Below are 16,456 nucleotides of genomic sequence, written 5' to 3' on the forward strand. Positions count from 1 at the left end.
AAGTTCCTGATGCCAATTACAGGAAATCTGATTCATCTGTGCTCAGTAAGTAACTGGGTTCAGTGACACCCGAGTGATTGTCTAAGCTGAGTGTGGGGGGCTGACAGGCAGGGATGACCTGGGAAGTGAGCTCCCCCACGTCCTGGCCCTGGGCCAGCCACTAACCTCCCAAAAGGGTTTTAGGTAAAGGCACAGACCACAGCCCCTGAGGGCCATTCCAAGGGTGCAGTCGACCCTGTCTGCCCCCACGATTCTGCCCCGTGATTCTGTGACTGAGGCTGAGGGTTGGCCGAACGCCACTGGGCAGCTCTCCAGAGACCAAGGCAAATGCAATGAAAAGTTCCTGCTTGCTGTTGAACTCAAAGGTCCCTGCACTGCGGCCTTTGGGCCCCATTACAGTGAGTGTCCAGGTCCCAAGTTGACTGGACATTCTGGGCTGGCCCTCCCTGGAGGGTCAGCATCTGGGAGCAGGCTTAGAGTTCAGTAGGGCTTGGTGGGCTCAGATCTGCAAGCTGTGGTCTGGGAGGATTCCAGAACCAAGAGGAAGAGTCTTATTCCTGTCCAGGCCTGAACCCCGAGGCTGGTCTGTTTCCTCTTGCAAAGTGTTCCCAGACTTTAAAAGAGATCAGAATCCCCTGGGGGGTTTATGAAAACACTTACTGCAACCCCCTCCCCTACAGCATCTGATTCAGGAGGTCTGGGGCGGAGCCTGAGAACCCCCGTTTCTAACGTAATCCTAGGGGATGCTGATGCTGCTGTCCTGGGACCCCTCTTTAAGAACTGATCTAAACTCACAGCTGGGAGATGGCTTGAGAACAGAAAGAAGGAGGCACTGTGCTCAAAGCCCGGCGCCCCTCCCGGCCAGAGGCAGCCTCCGGGTCAGCAGGAGCCCAGGCCAGGCTGGGCAGGGCTAGGAAGCAGGTGGCTGGGATGAAGGCCACACTGTGGGGGAAGAACACCCCAGCCTGCGAAGCAGGAAGCCCTGGGCCTGCTGTGCCCTTGCCCCCACTGCCCCCCACACCAGACAGGTGGTCCTGGGAGCTTCAAGAAACTCGCTTCCCCCACACTGTGCTTGCTCCCGCCTCTGGTCCCTGGTCCACTGCCCACCAATCTCCTCAATGCTTCACCTCAGGGGAGACTCTCAACCCCCAGCAGAGCAAACCCCTGTGATCGGTCACACACCTCTGGATGCCCCATCACAGTGCTGACTCAGATGTGCAGCAGTCCAGATGGCCCGCCAGTGTGCCCACCCTGGTGGCCTCGGCACTGCAATGTTGGGGGAGGCAGCTTCCACCTGTTCACTCGGTCAACAGACATCTGGGTCCGAGTGCCTGGGGTGGGAGGGGAGGGAAGACAAGGCCACCTGAACACTAGGAACCCTTCGTTCAGGTACCACCACACCCTCGCAGTTGGTGCCTCAGCTCCAAGCCTGGGACGAGGCCGGGCTGTGAAAGTCAGAGAGAGGCAAGAAAGCTCCTAGATGTGGATTCTACTCCCAGTGGCTTCTTCTGGCCAGTGAAGTCAGAGACCCCTGCTCACTGCCCATCATCCACACCAGCATCATCCCATCCGTAGGGGGCCTCATCAGACCCCAAAGGCAGGACAGGGGCAAGGCTCAGACCCCCAAACGTCAGCATGGATGGAGCTGGGCGATGATCTGGAGTCTGGAGTCCAGGGACCCTCTGTGCTGGCCTTTCCCACAGGCCCTGCCCCAACAGACCCTTCCTTCCCATAAGACCCAGGTCTGCGCCTCCAGGGGCTGCACCGGACCAGCTCCCAAGGCCCTTCATCATGCATCCATGTCACCTCAGGCCCTTCACTGGGAATACCCAGCTTCTGTAGGGACTGCGTGTGTGCCCCGCCTCCCTCAGTGCTCCAGGTTCTCCTCCAGCTGGGAGCCCTGCCACATCCTGAGATGCTCCTTGTCTCAACCTTGCAAAGGAGCCTCTTTGGTTTCGATAGGTGGTGGTGCCTGCACGGGCCTTCAGCTTCCCCTCCTACCCCCTCTCCTAATGCACCGATGGCTCACATCCATGGACAGAGAGAAGACAAGACAGCTGGGAGGCACTTCTCCCCATGTCCCAGGCGGGCCTTACTCCATGCAGCCTCTTCACCAGCCTCCCAAACGTTTGCAGGCATTTCTGCTCCGACAAGATCTAGCATTCGGGGGAAAAACAAACCTCACCTGCTGTAAGACTGCCCCTCGGTATATCAGGACTGATGGGAAACCTCATGGGTGTGACATCACAATGAGGAAACCGTCTGACTGAGACTCAGTGATAACCATAGTAAATACCAGCACAGTTAACAAGGCTAAGACCTACCAGATAAAGGGATTCTACAGTAAATACAGGGCTATCCCTGAAAAAAATGGTAATGAAAACTTGAAAAGGAGTGTGGTCAGGTGAGGCTGCTGAGTTAGGAAAACAAGCACAAATTGCAAAGATCAGAAGAAACTCGTGTCGGCAAAGGAAAGAATTGAGCACTTATCCTCCATTTTTAATGAGATGATTAAACCCAAATAGCCCTGGTTGATGAGGGAACATTTTTTCATATTAGAATTCCACAAATGCATTCAGAAGGAACAGTTAGAAAGGTTCCATGTTACAGCCCTGGATGTCATACTCAGACAGTGGCTGTCAATGGCTGAAACAGTCAGAAGGATGGACAAATGAATGCCAGGGCAGGAGGGTCTATCTCCCCCACGTTCACGCCCACTGCAACAAGACCCACCATGATATAGACTCCGGCTACGATGCGATGCAAAGAATATAGCAGCACCATGAAGCACTGTTGCTAAGAAAACATGAACCCCCACAAAATGGAGTTGTTTGAGCTAAATTCCAGTCCAGAGGAAATACCAGGAGTGGAGGAACCAGTTCAACGACACTGAGAGGAAGCAAACAGACAAGTCTTGAAAATAGGACCTTCCACAGACAGCTCACCAAGTTTCTGCAACAAGCCAATGGCTTTATAAAAAAGGTGATCAGGGAAGAAGGGGCTGCTTTAGATTCAAGAGGCTTAAGAACAATGCAAACCAATGAAAACGAATCTATGCATATATATGCATGACTGAGACATTACGCTGTATACCAGAAATTGACAACTTGTAACTGACTATACTTCAATTAAAAAAAAAGAAAAAGGAAAAGAACAATGCAAACCAAATGCCACATGTGGATTTAATTTGGTTCCCAATTTTACAAACTGACTGCCAAAGGCATTTTCAAGACAATTAAGGAAAACTGCGTGTGTACTGGGTGTTGGATGATAGCAAGGAATTGCTGTTAATTTTGTGAAGTGTGCTACTGACCGTGTGGTTGTGTTTGAAAATGGCCTTGTTTGTTTGCTTTAGAGATCTATACCAGAGTATCTAGGGGCAAATTATGGAGCTCAGGAAAAAGAATAATAGAAAAGGAAAAGACAAGAAAGAGGGAGGGAGGGAGGAAGAAAATGTGCAAGTGAAGCAAGCTGGTAAAATCTTAACTGCTGAATCCGGGGAATGAGAATACGTGGGTTCATTATTCTATTCTCTTTAACTTTCATTGCAACTTAATTTTCATAATAATGGTTAAATGTAAAACATGGTACCAGCACATGAATATACAGTCAGAGCAATGAAGCCAACAAGAAAGTCTAGAAATAACCCCAAACACATATGGCAGCTCAGTATATGATAAAGGTGAGATTTCAAATCACTGAAGAAAAGGTAATTAGAAGTGGTGTCAGACAAATGGGTGGCCATCTGGAAAAAAATTAAGTTGGAGTCCAGCAGATGGATCAAATATTCACATTCAAAAAAAATGAAATAGTAAACCTACGTGAAGAACACACGAGAATTGCTCTATAGTTTCACAGAAGAGAAGGCTTTTCTGTTAGTTTGAATCCCATGAAAGTATTAGCAGACAAGCATTATTGCCTACAGAAATAGTAATTTCACATGATTTCGTGTATGTTACAAAGCCCCAAAACCATTTTTAAAAATGATGGTTCTGGCTACATACATTTTTTAAAACTTTGCCTGGCAAAAATCGTAACAAACAAAATGAAAACACAGTAATTCGGGGGAAAGATCTACAATTCACACTCCAAAGTACGTTTCCTAATATTTAGAGAACTTCTATGAATCAGTAAGAAAACTGCCATCAACCCCACAGAAATATATAAGGTTATTATTAAGAAGGTTAATAATTTAAACACCAGTTCACCAAATAGAGAATACCAGTGGATCTTATACATATAAAAATACGGTCAATCTCATTCACTGTAAGAGAAATGCTAACTAAAATTGCAACGAGATACCATTTCTCCCTGTCAGACTGGCAAAGATAAGGGGATGCGGGAGCTCCAGGTACTCAAATACATCACTGGTAGAGGTATAAATTAGAGTCGCTGTGGACAACAGTTTGGCAAAAATTATCAAAATCATCATTGCACCTCCATTTCACCCTTCTACTCCATGCCTAGGGATTTATCCTACACCTGTGCTCACACTCAAGCAAAATGATACCTGTGCATGGATCCTCACTGCAGCCCTGCTTATAAAAGGAGAGCGGACACAGCCTGAATGGCCACCTTTCAGCACCTGGATGAATGGTTTATCACACATGCATCATGAGGAGACCGCACAGGTGCTCAAAACATCAAGGCTACTCTAGGCACGCTGAGATAGGGGCTCTGAGGTGAAGCCAAGCCAGTGCTTGGCCGTTGCCGCCACGTGCATGACAAGAACTGATGTGCTGCCGGTGTGCAGGGACCAGACAGGTGGACGGGTGCTCAGGAAACAGATAACCGCAGCTGGGAGGAGGCAGAGCTGGCCAGGGATGGGAGGAGACGTGCTCCACGTCGATCCATCTTACTTTTTGAATGCTATTAAAATAAATACAATACCGGGATTTGCAAATGGAGAGGAAAGGAAATTCAAGGAAAAGGAAGAGCTGGGGAGAATTTCCACCCACATGACCACACACAAGCCATGCCTCTCAGTGATTCCAAGAGCACCCCACACTCAATACGACTCCCTTGATCTTAGCCCCGTCCCCAAGCAGGCCCCCCAAGGGGGGGGGACAGGACTGTCCACATTGGGGCTGGGACATAGCTAGTGTGGCAGATCAGCTGCCCCTCTGCTGGAGCCATACACGCGTGGATATGGGTGAGCCATGGAGGTGGCGTGAGACCTCAGTCAAGCCACAAGTCCCCTGGCTCACCTCAGGATGACCTGTCATCAGTGGACTGTGTCCCCCCCCCCACTTTCCTGGCATTTCAAGACACACTAGTATGCATCCATTTCGGAACCTGGGAATAGCTCGTCCCTCTGCAGGGAAGTCCCTGCCTCCCGATGTCCACACGGCATCCTTCCTCCTCCCTGCAAAGCCTTCCCCGTGATGCTGTGCTGCTCACTCTACCCTACATGGAAGACCCCAGCACCTCCTGCCCCCACCAATAGCCCCCTAATGACCTGTTGTGCTGTTCTCTATCTATTATTGGATTTTGTCTGCACTCCCAGAGCCTGGGCCCGGCCTGGCACACAGCTTCCCGCACGCACCCCCACGACAGGATGATGACTGGACACCTGCCTAGGCTCTCTGGGTTCTTCAGGGGCTTTGCCTGAGTCCAACTCAGGGAGGGGAGAGGTGCGCCGCACCTTGGCATGTGGGTCTTATGTGACTCTAGTGGTCACAGTAATGTGGTAAGGAGGGCAGGCCTGGGTCCATGCCACCCCTCCACATCCGTCTCACTCTGTGGACACCTGAGCCCACACTCCTCTGCGTCCCAGTCGCCAACTCTGTCCTATATGGCCTGAAGACCGATTCAGCACCAGTGTCCTGTGAAGCAATGCTTCTGCCCAGGCCTCCCCTTCCTCCCTAGCCCGGCCACGCATGCACAGAGAACTGGGCAATGACAGCTTCCAGAGTCCATGCACCCTCTCCTTTTCAAGCAGCCCTGGGACAGGCACATTATCATCCTCTAACACCAGCCTGGGTAACGGTCTCACTAGGCTGTTTATCACTTTTATTCCTGCAATAAAGTAGCTGACTGAAGCTGGGTTCCTCTTCTCTGGGTTCCCACAGGGGACATGTGGGCCCTGTTCCGGCCATCCCTGCTGGCCTGGGATGGGTGTGCTCCCGTGGGACTGGCAGACTCATGGGGCCACAGCCGCCCTCCTCCCACCACCCAGGGCCAGGCAGACCAGGCAGTCATGTTTCCAGCCAAGGTACCCGGCTGCAGCCTGGTAAGGGTGGTAGGCTGGGGCCAGGACACGAGGGCCTCTGACGTCAGAGCTGCAGAGGCTCGGAAGTTTCCAACATTTACAACCCCTGGCACAAGTCACACATCCCAGGTGAGCAGGGGACAGGGGGATGGGTGTGTCTGGGAGCACAGACAGAGGCCTGTCCGCCCCTGAGCCAATCAGGGACCCGGGGCTCTGAAAACCCTGTTTTAGTCAACCCGTTACCAAAAGATGGGGAAACACAGGAGCAGTTTAATTCAGTTCAACTCAGGATCATCTGAGTAGGCGTGTGTGGGAGATGGGGGACTCACGGGCGGAAATGTCCAAAACCAGCACTGCCAAACGAGCCAGCCTGTCCAGAGGCCTGAGGTGAAGGGCAGGGCCAGGTCTGTACACCCTCCTGCTGGGGCAGCGTGAGCGCTGAGGTCCGGCCCGGTCAGGGCCCTTCTCCCTTTGCCCTGCCCTCACACTCATGGCTCACCTGGTACTCACAGCCCTCAGTTAACAGGGGGACAGCCCTCAGGGGGACAACCCAGGAAGCCACCTGCCACATTGCATCTGAAGCCATAGGTTGCAGTGCATTTCCTGTGGCCACACCAGGTGCCGGGGGCAGGTTGCAGAGGGGGTCTGGGCTAAGCTCAGGCTGGAGAAGGCAGCCAGAGGGAGTCAGGATGGGCAGGTTTGGGCACAGAGGCTACCACTTCCCTGAAGCCCCACTCTGCCTCCACTTTATGGGACCAGAGGGGCTTCGGTGGGAGGGGGCTGGGACCCCCAGCTCAATCTCATTACTTGCTGGGTTTGGGGGCAGAGCCTTTGGACCTGGGCATCAGGCAGGCCTGGGCTCCAAAGCTTACTCTGCAACCTCTTAGCCATGTGACCCTGACTGAAAAAGAAGTGACCCTTTCTGTAACCCCCAGTGGGTCCGTTTCTGTCCTCCTGGCCCTAGCTCCTGTCTCAGAGGGGACCCTGAGTCCTCCAGCATCTGGAACCTCGAAGACTGAAGTAGCATCATGAGCACTGGAACCTTCTACGAAAAATGCCGCTGAGGCTACCAATCTATGAAAACTGGAGAACCCCAGCATCATAGGGAAGAGCTTTGGAGCTAGCTGGACCACCTGTGTCCACTCACCGCCAGGCTGTGCTCATGCCAGGCCCCTCCGGCCACAGTGACAGGCACCCTGCCCTCCCAGGCCAGGCGGCCGGGTGCTGCCAGGAGGGCCTCCCGCCCAAAGCTGCTCCAGGGGCCCAGAGCTGAGGCACTGTTAGATACAGGTTTGAATGTGGCCAAGCAAACCGAGAGGCTTTAGGGCCCTCCCTGGACCATTCTTGATAGGAAGGAGCGCCATTTGGAGCACAGAGGAAGAAAAGTTCAAAGTGTGCAATAGGAACTTATGGTTACTGGGGGGAAAGCGGGTGGGAAGGAATAAATTGGGAGTTTGAAATTCACAAATATTAACTACTATATATAAAATACATAAAAATTTATCTATCTATATCCAGCATCCTGTAGTAACCTATTGAAAAAGAATACAGAAACAAATATACGAATATATGTATGTACATGTATGACTGAAACATTATGCTGTACACCAGAAACTAACAGATTGCAACTGACTGCAATTTTAAAAAATATATGGCTAATGTAACTAAGGGGTGAAAAGTGTGCAACAGGGAAGACAAAACAGGATAAGGAGGGGATGGGGTTGGGAAGAGGGGAACAGCGTGGCTTGGGCAGGCCAGTGGCGTGGATGGCAGGGCACTGTGGGGGGCCCAGCAGGTATAGGGTGGGCTACCAGAGGATGCTGCCCCAGGGCACTCTCAGGGGCCAGGCTCACAGCCCATCTTTCACTTGCCCCTAATCATCTGCCTCCTCCAGGTCAGTGCCCTGTGCTGCCACCCCTGAGCTGGGCTGCAAGAAGCCAGGAAGAGCTTGTGGGCCCTCCTGCTGCTGGCCATACCAGAGTGGGGACCCCAGGGAGCCAATCAGCCCTGGGCAGGACAGCGGTGGGTGGGCGATGAGACGGGGCGGGGGCTGGAATGTGGGCCCCAGACAGCCAGGCCAGGGCCCCTCACCCCACACTACCCTCACTGGCCTGGTGCCAGGACCCTCTCTTGGGTCTGGTGGGCTCTGGACAGCCCTCAGTCTTAGGCTCTCCCACCTCTGGCTGCCCAGCGTCCCGCCATGGAGCCCAGGCTGACAACCGTGATTGTTGGTCAGGTCTCTGGACAAACTGACAGAGCCCCTCCGTGCACCAGCACAGCCCTCAGTCCAGGGGCCCCACAGTGAGCAGCACAAAGCAGAGGACTCAGGCGCATGCAGATGCACCCAGGAAGATGAGGCATCATGGCCAAGTGGCCAGGGCCGTGGGAGCCAGACCACAGGACGCCACAGGCAGAAGCAGGCTGGACCTGAGGTTGCACACCAAGCCCCTCAAGGACTACGGAGAAAGCAGGCAGCCTCTTGCCTGGGGTGGGGGGTGACAGGGGTGATAGTGGCACCTGTGGCAGGGTGTTACTGGGGCTCACCTAGATTGCTAAGACCCCCTACCAGCCTGGGGCACCTGTCCCCTAGGGCGGCCAGCACACCGTGCCATTCACACCTGCAACCTTCTCCAGAGGACTGGAGGGGCCAGCAGCCAAGAGCTGAGCAGTAGAGGGGACAGAGCCTGTCCCCTGCCTCACAGGACAAGCTGGCAGTGCAGTCTGCACTCCGAAGTCCCCCATGCAGTTAGGGTCAGAAGAGGCTTAGCCTGAAACGGTCTCCTCCCCTTTCCTACCTGCTTGCTGGCCCCCTGAGAGCACACCTTCTGCACCCCATGCATCAGAACCTCCATTAGTCTCTGCATCTGGGGAATCTGACCTAAGCCATGCCTTTCAAAGGTATGTGTGAGCTAAATGGACACAGGCAAAGCACTTAGAAGAGCGCCCAGGGAGCTAGTTACCACCATCACAAGACCCTGGGGCCCTACAGCCCCAGAGAAAGGGCACTTCACCCGCCCCAGGAGGTTAAGAAGCTCCTGCTAGGAGCCCTGGCCAAGCTGAGACCCGAGGTGTGAGTGTGAGTTCAGAGAAGCACAGGGATGGAGGTAGGTCACGGTCAACATCAGGAAAGAGGTGAGAGCCACCTCAGGGCCTGGAAGGGCACAGGAAAAGGAAGAGAGGCACCAAAGAAGCACATCACCTACTCCACATCGCCAAAGTGCTCTTTGGCACAGAGGAAAGATCTGGGTTCAAATTCTGCCTTCGCCTCTCTCCCCAGGACCAAGAGGCTCATCAGCAAAACTGGTGTAATGATGCCAGCACCAAAAATAAGAAACGTTTACAGCATTAAATTAAGTCAGGTATTAGTGAGATGCTCAGCAGAGGCCTTGGGACAGAGGGCTGGTCAGAATCCCCTCCCCTCCACACATGCGCGCGCACACGCGCGCGCACAGACACACACACACACACACAAAACGCGCCCAGCATACCAAGCTCCTCAGCACAGACAGGGTGGTCCGAGGGCTCTGACCTCCACCATACCACCAGCTGTTCTGTCCTCTCTCCACTCTGCAGCCTTGGGCCTTTCCCTGCACTGGTCCTTCCTTTCCTTCCCTAACAGTGTCCCCAGCCACCTCACATAACAGCGCTTCAAAGTCTCAGCCCGACCTCGACACCCCTGACATCCTTCTCCAGGGCTGTGAATGGCTAGGACCTGGGGCCGCACCCTGGCGGCCAGGGCTGCCAGAAAGTGTGCTTTAAAATTCCTGGTCTCTGCAAGCTGAGCGCAGAGCAGCTCCCCCAGACCCAGCCTGGCCTGACAGCAAGGAGAAGCCAGGGGCTTCCACACCAACCTCAGGCACCCTGGCAGTCACAGGACTGCCCACTGCTCCCTGCCTCTAACCCCTTCCCAAGGCGCCCGGAGCGTCCCTTTTCCATTGGCCAAGGCCAAGGAGGAGGCACCTCGACATGGATGTCTCAAAGAACATAGGCTCTTCAGACAAGGTCAGCTGGTGACACATTTGCAGTGCCACTATGGCTGTGTCCCACAAGTATCCTTCATTATATTTTTATCATTTAAGTCCATTATCATCTAATTGCCAGTATGATTTTTTTCTTTGAGTCACGAATTTACACGTTTCAAAATTTCCAAATATTAGACTGTTTAGAGTTACGTGTTGTTATTAATTTCTATCATAACTGCATTGTAGGCAGAAAACAGGGTCTGAATCATAGCGTTTCAGTGATATTCCTTGAGGTGTTGTGACCGCCAATTTGCAGGCAATTTTCATGAATGTTCCCATCATTAACTGTTTGGTTCTACAAGTACGCGTGAGCTCCTTAGCCCTCCGTGGCTGGGGGCGGTAGGGAGGTGACTGGCACGTTGTGGGAGGCTCCCCTCCAGGCCCCGCCCCAAGTGACAAGCCCACTCTTGGAAGTGACTCTGGCTGCCCTGGACTCTCCCAGAGGAACGGCTTGGGCCCGAGCCAACCCTGCTCACTCTGAAGTCCTCAAGAACCCTCACGTTGCTGACCCAGCAGTGAGGGCCCAGGGCCCAGCTGCTCACCCAACATCCCAGCAGCGAGGGCTCACAGAGCGGGGGTGGGCTGGGCTCCTAGGCCCGAGGAGGGCAGGGCGCAGGGCATGGAGGCCCCTTCCCACAGTGGGGCTGAGGGGGAAGGGCCCTGGCTGGCCATGGGCAGTGTGGACAGGACATGTGCTCCTCCAAGGGCTCCTCGATGCTCTCCTGCTACTGGCTTCGTATGTCCAGCAGGTGCCACCCACTGAAATAACCACAATAAAATGAATAATTGACTCAGCCTCCTGCCTGCTCCGAGTGAGTAACTCATGAAAGCTGTGGTGGGTCCCCTAGGAACTCCATGAGCTCCTTCTACATGAGCCTCCAACCCCATCCAACCTAATCCCTGAGCTGGTCCCCGTGGCCAGCCTCTCACCCTCCTTCTCCCTCCCCCAGCTCTGAGGCCAGAGACCTGGATCCCAGGCCCAACCATCTGCAGTCAGATGACCAGGGCTCCCAGGCTCTAGGGTTTCACCCAGCACTGCGTGTCACTACCTCATTCAATCAAACCGTAACCTCAGAGGAGCGGAACCTGGGCAGGCCTTGTTCAGAATTCACAACCTAACGGGCTTGGGCACAGATCCAGTCTTCAGGGAAGTCCTAGGCAAAAGAAGTCCCGGCCTCTGCGTCTGGGTTTCTCCAGTGACAAAGTCGGGGTCCTCATCCTGGAAAGTGATGGCGCCAGGGCTGGACACATCCTCCCCACCACCAAAGTCGGAGGCCTCCCTGGCCTGCCTGGTGACCCAGTTGTGGCTGGGGTCCAGGCCACACCCAGACGGAACTGAGGCTTCATGACAATCATACTGGGAGGGTCTGGGTACCAGAGGCCCAGAGAGCCCCATGGGCTGAAGGGTCCACGTGATGTGGGCCTTGCTAAGGGTACAAACACAGGCCCCCACTAATAAACCCATCAGACGCACACCCTCTCCCAGCCCCCTCAGTTTCTGGGTGAGCCAGCCTCCTCCACGGAAGCTACTCTTTGTTAACAGTGTTGCCATGACAACCAGATCCAGGGAGAACTCTCTCTTCAAGGTAGAGTCTGAGGGTGACACTTGGAGAAACGGAAGTGGTGGTGACAACAGACAAGGGCCTGGCTTTCCAGCCCCACCCCCACTACTCTTTCCTGAACAGGTCCAGGTCTCCAGAGACCACCGCCTGGCCTGTCCCAGAACTTGTGGGTCAGTCAGCTTCCCTCTCCTCTCCCTGAAAGGGGGATAGCAATGTGGCCCAGGCCAGGCACTCCCCCAGACTGATCTGCGCTTCTCTGCCCCACCACGCACAGCAGTTCACAGATTTTCGCACGCATCCCACGACTGTTTGCTGAGTCCTCCAGCACAGCCACCATCTTGGAGCTGGTGATCCAACCGGGGCCAACAGGCCAGGTATAGACTTAACTCCAAGGGATCCCAGACAGACAACTGCACAGAGGCAGCGTGCTGCAGAGGCCCAGGACACCCCTCCCAGCACACCTGTGCCGGAAGGCACCCTAAGGAAGGCTGGGAGCCAACTAGGCTGAGACAGGCAGTCCTGCATGGCAGCAGAAGACTCCAGGCATTTTTACAAAGAGAAGGTGAAAAAGGGCACCTGGCTGTGGTGTGGGGAAAGCTCTGCAGGAGAAGGCCACTGCAGTTGTCCAAGCCAGGAGAGGGCGGCCCAACTCTTGGCAGTCGTGATGGGCAGGGGGACGAGGAGGGGGTGAAAGAGAGGGAGGAGGGCAGACTGACTGAAGACTCAGTCAATGTGAGGGCTGACCTGGCAGAGGCTCGAGGGAGACCCTGGCTGTCCCACCTACTCAGATGCAGGGGCTGGAGCAAGTGAGGCTCAGGGCAGCGATGACAGTGGACAGGCTGCCTGTGGTCACCTGGGAGGTAGTCAGCAGCTGGGACGGGATCAGCATCAAGGAAGGAACAGAAGCCACAGTGGGGAGGAGATAGGGGTGTGCCCAGGTCCTGAGGAACAGGAAACCTGAGTGCCCCCCAGAGAGGAGGGGAGGTCTGCAGGGGGGCCGGAAGACATGGAGGCACTGGTCTGGGCCTACAGAGCCAGGGGGATGACAGCCTGGAAGCAGGGGCTGTGAATGCGTGCAGGGCTGGAGATGTCCATGGGCCTCGGAAGACCTGTTCCCCGGAGTCAGGGGCGTACCAGATGGGAGTGGGCTGGGGAGAGTGGGAAGTGAGGACGCGCAGTGAGCAAGCAGAGAACACCCATCAGAGTCAGTCCGTGCAGAGGAGGAGCGTGGGGTGCAAAATAGCTGGAGGGGGAGACAGCCAAGAAAGGTTGTTTGTGTTTAAACTGGAAGAAGCTTCGCGCAAGTAACTTCACCTCTGAGGTTGTCAACAGTCCACTAGGGCAGCTACACTGACCGCACCTCCAAGGAGCTGGACAAATGGAACGCGGCACCCCAGGGGCCAGCTCCCTGCACATGCGTCCCGCAACAGAAATGGGATGCTCTCCTCTGAAAAGCTGGATACTCATCAAGGCCCAGGCCTCCCCTCCTGGAGGTGGGGCTCTCCCACTCCCCACCCCACCCGATTTCACCCTGCACCACGGAGGGAGGGTGAGGGCCCGGGAGAACCTCACAGCCCGCTCAGAAGGGACACGGCAGGCCCAGAGCTCGTGGGCAGCACAGTCCCCAGCCCGTCCCCTGCCCAGTGTAGGCGATCATGGTGGTCAGGGGGGCGAGAGGTTCCCTTCCTCCTGTGCTGTGTGCACATCTCGGCACCAGTTCACTGACCCTGAGGGGCTTCCCTGTCAAACACGTGAGATGAGGAGAAGCTTCCAGGGCAGGACTGCTGGGTGTTGCCCTGAATCATACTCAGAGACGCCTGTGTGGCTCTCAGGAAATGCTTCTGCAGACGCCTGAGGCCATCTGACTGTCCACCCTGAGGCAGGGGCAGCGACAGGCAGCCACCCTGCCTCTCCCTGGCCCTGGCTGGTATCAGTGTGGACCCTGACACTTTCACACTGTAGACCAGACGCCTCTCACGAGCCTCTTTATAGGGCCTGAGGCTCATCCTAGGAGGCAAATCCTCGAAGCCCTCCCTGCCCCAGGGTGAGCCCCTCTCCTCCACGCCTGGTCCCTGGCCCTCGCACACTCCGAGCAGGCCAGGATGTGGCGAGGCTTTCGGCTTTCCCCTCCATGTTCCTGTCATGCCCTTGCCAGGCTGCTGTCAGCTGACTGTCCCAACCTGGCTCCAAGCTTGTTAGACTTGGACTTCCTGGTGTCCCCAGTGCAAGGACATTCTGGATGACTCCACAGTGACCAGGCCATTCTTGTACCAGCCTAGGGCAGCCTTGTGTTCACTCTCCAGCACACACACACACACACACACACACACACACCCGGTCTCTGTGCCCAGAAAGACATGAGAAGGGCACACCCTCTGAAAAAAGGACAGACTGTCGTCCCGAGCCCCCAGCAGATCAGGGGGCCCTGACATGTGGCCAATGGGTGTCAGAGGCCCACCTCGCCTCCCATGGCCATGGGCCTGGCAGTTTCCCCACTGATGCCACTTAGGTACCCTGTGATGATGGACCTCCCTCCCTGCCTCCCTCCTCAGATTCTGCCTGGAAGACATGTTGCTAAGTAAACACTCATCTGCAGGAGGGAGGTGGGCAAGTGAGGGCAAAGGAACTCAAGGCAGCCTGGAGTGGGTGGGAGTTACAGGAGGCAGATTTCTGCTCAGCATTTGGAAGCTCTGAGAGAGAAAACAGCCAGAGCAGCCCAGGGCTGCAGCAGATGGCCTCCGGAGGGAAGAGGGGGAGCGGAGGAGTCCCAGCAGGGGCAGCAGGAGGGCTGGGCTGGGACTGGGAGCCACACTGAGTCAGGACAACCTGGACAGGCCCTGACCTGCATCTCCTACTGTGGGCTTCTGGGGTAGGTCCTGCAGAGATGTGCATCCTACACGGGCCCATTGCAGCCCCAGCCCCCTCTCCTGAGGGCAGTGGTTGAACCTCAAACCTCCTGCTCCTCGCCCTGCACCTTCACTTGGCCTATTTGACAAATTTGGCTTCTGTGAAACATGTTGCTCAAGAACAGGGGTCTGTGGTTAAAAACCAAAGATCAACCGACGCTATTCCAATCCTGCTCATTCAGCCCCTTATCCAAGATGGGGAGACAGGTGTGCTCGGGGGCTCTCTGGCTACATCTGAGCATCCTGGCTGCAACCGCTCTCCTCCAGAAGACCCAGGAGATGGACTAGCGAGTTTGTCCCTCACCCGGCTAGCTGGAGGGGGGCCACTTGTGCTGGAGATGCCTTCCCCCTTCAGCCTGGGCCCCGCAGCCACTGGTCTCATTCAGCCGACACAGCACAAATGCTGGTGGTGCCAGTATTCCTCCTCCCCTTCCCTCCTCTTCTTCCTCCTCCTCCTCTTCCTCCTCCTCCTCCTCCGCCTGCAGTTGCTAAGTTACACTAAAAAACCCCTCTGCTCTGTGTGAACTGTTCCATTTCCACAATTTGCCAGGTGGAAGGGAGCCATCAGGCTGGCAGTTTGAGGTTGCCTCCCAGAGAAAAACAAACTTGTTGGCTGGCTCTTGGGCCCCCGTGGCATACCTGGGGACACCTGCTTGTGCTCCCAAACCTGGGAGCCATGTGCTAAAGCAAACAGCTGCCCTTGGGAGGGTGTCAGCAAATGGGTCCATCCTGTTCACTCTTCTCAGGACCAGGGCTTGCAGATTCTGCTGCCACCCCCACCTAGGCCTGCAACCCCAGAGGGCTGCTGGTCACTATGACATGTGTCCCTAAGAACAAAGAAAAGCTGGAGGGGCAGAAAACCTACTCCTGTGTCCCAAGCCAAGGCCCTCCACTTCCTCCCCTCCCCATGGATCCCCTCCTCCTATTCTGAGCGGGGGTCCTGAAGTTTCAATGTAAAGTGTCCCTGAATGTCAGGGGGATAATGGCCTCAGAAGTCACTGAAACCATTGCGTCATTCTATAGATGGGGAAACCAAGTCTCGAAGGAGCCAGCAGTCAGCCTATAGCTCAAAAGTCAAGACCTGTGGCCTCCTGCTCACAACAGGGTGCGACACACCCTACCCAAGCAGGGAAGGGCCTGGACACACGCTAGGCTGGGTTGGGCAAGACTGAGTCCAGAGGGAGGTGGGAGATCCCTGAGGAGCAGAACAGACCTCCTCTGTGAGGTGGCCCTGCACGCCAACCTGAATCTGCATGTCCAGGCTCCCTGGGGTAGATGGCCATGCGGGCCCTTCTCTTGCTCCAGAGGCTGAGAGAACCAGGACAGCAGTGGGAAGGGTGAACCAGACGGGGCTCCCAACTCTAAGCAGGGAAGGAGGGTGCCCCCAGCCACCACCGCATCTCAGCTTCCGGGCGGCTCCCAAGAGGCAGGTGGGCTCGCTGTAAATATCCACCAGCTCCATGGCGCAGAAGCAGCTAGAGATACAGGGGACAAGGGGCCGGCTGTGTGTCCCTCCCTGAACAGCAAGGGCCCCCTATCCCCTCACATAAGCAGACCAGAACCAGCTGCACCTGCCCCAGGCTCTGTTTCCAGCAGGGAGGGCCTGGGCAAAAAGAGCGCGGTCCTTGAAATGACCCTTGTTCACGGTGCAGAGGTGGGCATCTCGCCCTGGCCAGCTCCCCTCAAATGCTGAGCTCACGCCCCAATTCCTCGCCAAACAGCAAGGGCGTGAGATGCCACCGCGGGCCCCAGAAT

The 16,456-nt window shown here is 55.4% G+C and overlaps 1 protein-coding gene across 2 annotated transcripts in view; it reads right to left on the reverse strand.

Moving 5' to 3' along the window:
* Positions 1-16,456, reverse strand: part of RASGEF1A (RasGEF domain family member 1A) — an 88,068-nt gene that overhangs the window by 70,962 nt on the left and 650 nt on the right. The window lies entirely within an intron of this gene.

Source organism: Vicugna pacos, chromosome 11, assembly GCF_048564905.1.
Source record: "Vicugna pacos chromosome 11, VicPac4, whole genome shotgun sequence".
Taxonomy (NCBI): domain Eukaryota; kingdom Metazoa; phylum Chordata; class Mammalia; order Artiodactyla; family Camelidae; genus Vicugna; species Vicugna pacos.